This window comes from Mustela erminea, chromosome 16 (assembly GCF_009829155.1).
Source record: "Mustela erminea isolate mMusErm1 chromosome 16, mMusErm1.Pri, whole genome shotgun sequence".
Taxonomy (NCBI): Eukaryota; Metazoa; Chordata; class Mammalia; order Carnivora; family Mustelidae; genus Mustela; species Mustela erminea.
Window position 1 is genome coordinate 15,314,436 of NC_045629.1, and position 5,060 is coordinate 15,319,495.

Below are 5,060 nucleotides of genomic sequence, written 5' to 3' on the forward strand. Positions count from 1 at the left end.
GGACTTAAATAGCTGAGACATTCTGAATTGTAACAAATCATAGTCACTTGTTTCAAATCTGGGTTTCTAAGCTGGTTTGAAATCAACTTTATATCCCTGGTGTTTCTTTCCCCTTTACATCTGATGGCCCGTCAAGGTCTAGTAGTATGGGATAGAAAGAACTCTATCATCTGTCAGGTTTTAGCCAAGCTAAGCCAGACTGGGTAATTTAATTTTCTTTTTACAGAGGAAAATAATTGATGCATGCATAACAATGATAGTAAATTAAAATTCTTCCAGCCCAAACCAAAGGGCCAAGGACAATTAAGAGGTAGCAGCAAGGCCCATGCTGGTTTCTGACAAATTAAATCTCTTTGTGTCAGTGTTGCAAAATTGTACAACCATGCTAAAGTTTTTATACATTGTTTTTCCACTGCTGGCTGACATTAGTAACAAATGGCTGAGAAGAAATGGGATATCTTTACACACCAGGCAGAGAGAGGGTGAGGACTTTCAGTTCTCACAGCCTAGTAATTTGCATTCTCTGCAATACACATGTCTAGTGTTCCAGGGGAAAATAAAAGAACAAAGATGAAACAACAACAGCATTGCTGACCTTGATTTGTTCTCATAATGTGTTCTTTAAATGTATCCATCTATTGTTTCAAATATGTGGTTACCAAATGCTAGAATATGGAAATATGCATAGTTCACTTAAAATCTTTATGTAATTTGCCATTTCACCTAAATCAGCTTCAGGACACATTGGAAAGAGGCAGAAAAGCTGGGTGTGTCTCTGACATTTGCTCCTATGTCCAGTAACACCCTCAATACTCAGCTCTACTCCTGTTACCTTAGTGGGGGGGAGGGCTCAGATAGAAGTCTATAGACCCTTTAAAAATTTATATTATGCAAATTTTAAAACAGATTAAAGTAGAAGCACAGTATAATAAAGCTTATGTATTTACTACACAGCTTCAATCATCAGTAACAGTTTCCGAACTTTTTGAACACATACTCCTATCACTGAGTTAACAAGAACTCATACACAATTTCTGTATAAGTTATGAACATGCATTACTGTATCACCGTATCATTCACAACTTAAAACACACTTCACAGGTATCTGTTTTTAAAGTATGAGTTTAAACATAATGAAGTTTTGTATGAGAATGTTCATAGCAGCTTTATTTGTGAGAGCTAAAAACTGGAACCAATCCAAATGTCCTTCAGCAGGTGAATAGGTAAGCCAATCTGTCTAGTCACAATGCAATGCTACTTGGTAATAAAAAAGAACAAAGTAGTGATAGATGCAACAACATAAATGAATCTCAAAAACATTCTGAGAAGCCAGTCTCAAAAGGTAACATACTCTGTTGTTTCATTTATTTGAAATTCTTGAAAGGACAAAACTGTTGTCATCGAACCAGTTATAGGCAGGGTAAGTATGTGATTATATAGAGATAACATAAGAGAGTTTTTTTGAAGTGATGAAACTGTTCTACATCCTGGTTACACTGGTGACTATCCAAATCTATACAGGTATTAAAATTCATAAAACTATACACCAAAAGCAAAAAAAAAGTCCATTTTATTATAAGATAAATACCAAAATAAGTAAAGAGAAAAATATAATAAAATTCTAATATTTTCTCTTTGTACTCCATTGCCTCATCTTCCATCTTTAACTTGGAAGCCAGTAAACTAAATTACCTCTAAATTCCCTTTTAGTGATCATAATCTGAAATTATGACATTACTATAACACATTTTAAAACCAGTCAAAAATCCTTTCACACTTATCCCATTGAGAGGTAGGGTCTATGTCCCCTCCCTTCAAATCTGAGAGAGCTGTCTCACTGCTTTAACAAATGCAATACAGAGGAAATTACTGTGTCCATTTCTGGCACCAGATATGAAGAGAATGAAAGCTTCTACTTACTTCCTCTTGGAACACTCAATCTCAGAAACAAATCACCATGCTAGGAGGAAAGAGAAGCAGCACAACAGACAATTCCATGTAGAAAGAAACCAAGGCTCTTAACTAACAGCCTTCTGGCTGACCTCCCAGCCAACAACCAGCCACAACTGGCCAAACCTATGAGTGAGCCATGTTGGAAGTGGATACCCAGTCCAAGTAAACCACGTCAGCTGACATCATGTAGACAGATGAAGGTATTACCACCAATCCCTGCCCAACTGGCAGATTCAGGAGCAAAATTAATTACTATGGTTGTTTTAAGCTGCTAAATGTTGGGTTGTTTCTTATATAATAATAGGTAACTGAAAGACTTCCTCAGAAAAAGTAGCCCTCAGAGTCAGGAGTAGTAGTGTGTCAACCTCAACAACCTGCATTAAAATTGTCTGAAGTTTTGTGAGAAAACCACCCCCCTGCATCCCTCATCAACCCTACTGAAAAAGAAATTTCTTGAAATGAAGATTCAGAAACCCACATTTTTAACAAGCTGCCCATGTGATTCTAATGCATGCTAATGTTTGACCCCCAGCATTTCAGACACCCTGAAAAGATTAATTGGAAATAGCTGAACCTAGGAGGTGATGTCACATGTCACTACCAGAAAAGATAAAGAAATTCAATAAAGAAAGTAAAATTACTACAAGCAAATCAGGTAGAGAGGTCCTTGAGGTAAATTCCTACTATCAGACAAAACAGAACTCAGCAGAGCATAGATTCTACGTGGATATGAAAGTAACAAATAGTAAGACCAGGAGTATTGCAAAGAAGGGGTAGGAACCTGATGTTCATTAAGTAGCCACATTATATTCATAGGATGTGTAAGTCCCGTGATTTTTATGACTTTTGACAAATTAAGTAAGAATGACTTACTATGGAGGCTAATGGGCTAATTTTTTACATCTTTCCTCTGTAGCTTAATGTAGTGCTTTTCATAAATAAATAAATAAATAAATATATAAATATATAAATATATAAATATATATAAATTATTCATAAATAAATTATTTATTTATTTATGAGAAACACTATATATATATATAGATATATAGATAGATATATACATACATACACAAAAAACCATTTTACAAACTATAATCATCTATTTTTTTAGCTACAAATTTTTTGTTTATTAAAACTATTTGTGCCTAAAGTAGACACCTGGAAGATATGTTTCCCACCTTCCATCACAAAATAAAAGATATTTTTTTTATTGCCACATCCCCTTCAAGTTTACTTTGAAATGAAGTAGAAAATGAGTAAACTGCAAGAAATCATTGTGTTGTAATCAGTAAAAACAAATGCGATCAAAAGAAGAGTCAGGATATATATTTGAACTTCAAGGTGTTCAGAGAGGCTCCAAAAGACAGAAATGGAAAAGGCCTAAGATTTACAAGAGAACATAGAAGATTTTTAGATATACCTTCACAAACCAGTATTTTTCTTGTTTTTTGTTTTTGTTGTTTTTGTTTTGCCATGGCTATAAGTCATCTAAAAGATAGTTAGATGTTCTTTGAGTAATCTTTTGCTGATTACTTATCAAGTAGTGTCTAAGATTTATATTTAATTATTACTGATTTCTCCCTCTAAGAAATAAATCCAGATTTTTTTCTCTGTACTCAAGAAAGTAAAGCGAATGAACTAGAATTAAATCTGAGTTTTAATATTAAAACTCAAGGGTTGATGTAAACAGTAAATAGCATTAACTTGGGAATTAAATAATCAAATAATAAATGGGAACACACCACATACAGGTCCCCACAGGTAACAAGGACTTGGTTAAGTTTATTTACCTTAAATCCTTCTAAAGTTAAATTAATTCCTTTGCTTCTTAGGGTCTCTGTTACAACTTTTTTTTTCTGATTTTTTTTGAACATATGCTCACTTTCATAGCTTGATACAACTATAAAATTAGCTGTACATATGAGTATAAAAGTAGTTGTATTACTAAAAACATTGTGCTAGGAAATAAAATACAAAATTTCCACTCAGTCCCCATGTCTGGAATAAATGTTTTAATATAAAATACCTTTTTGTTTTAGATCTAATATAATACATAATGCCCTGTAACAGTAAATTATAAGATAATTCAGCAAATTTATTAAGTATAATCTTATCTTTTATCCACAAGTTTTAAGACTTTGACTTGCATAATGCTAGACTGGTCTTCTCTGACCATCTTCCAGATTCCCTTTTAGATGGAGGGAGGAGGAATTGGAGGAGGATGGTCAAGAGGTACCAACTTCCAGTGATCAGATAAATGAGAAGTAGGGATGTAATGTACAACATGAGGACTATAACTAACACCGCTGTGTAATATATAGGGAAGTTGTTAAGAGAGTAAAACCTAGGAGTTACCACAAGGAGAAAAATTTTTTTTCTTTATATTTTTATCTGTATAGATGATGGACATCAACTGAATGTATTAAGGTAATCATTGCACAATATACGTAAATCACACCATCATGCCATCCACCTTAAACTTCTATGGTGATATATGTCATTTGTTTCTTAATAAAACTAGAAAATAGAATTTCTTAAGAAAGAAACAAGATCCAGGGCACCTGGGTGGCTCAGTCGTTTGAGCCTCCAACTGTTGGTTTGATCTCACAGTCATGATCTCACAGTCTTGTGGGACTGAGCCCCACGTCACGTTCTGTGCTCAGTGCAGAGTCTGCTTCAGATTCTCTCTCCCTCCAATTGCTCTCTCTCTCAAGTAAATAAATAGATAAAATTCTTAAAAATAATTTTAAAAATTAAAAAAATTAAAAATTCCCTTTTGGTAAAACCATAAGACAAAGTAGTAGCTACTCTATTTAATATTGTAAGGAATTGGGGCACCTGAGTGGCTCAGTGGGTCAGGTCATGATCTCAGGGTCATGGGATTGAACCCTACATTGGACTCCCTCGTCAATGGGGAGCCTGCCTCTCCCTCTCTCTCTGCCTCGCTCCCTGGCTTATGCTCTCCATCCCTCTCTTTCTGTCAAATAAATAAGTAAATCTTAAAAAAAAAAAAAATTACAAGGAATTCTCTGACGGCAGTGAAACTGGAAAAGGAACAAAGTCGCCAGTGTGGAGCATGGGCTGGGAAATGGGCAGATCCAGTG

The 5,060-nt window shown here is 34.6% G+C and overlaps 1 protein-coding gene across 3 annotated transcripts in view; it reads left to right on the forward strand.

Moving 5' to 3' along the window:
• NKAIN3 (sodium/potassium transporting ATPase interacting 3) overlaps window positions 1-5,060 on the forward strand; it is a 621,391-nt gene that overhangs the window by 529,597 nt on the left and 86,734 nt on the right. The window lies entirely within an intron of this gene.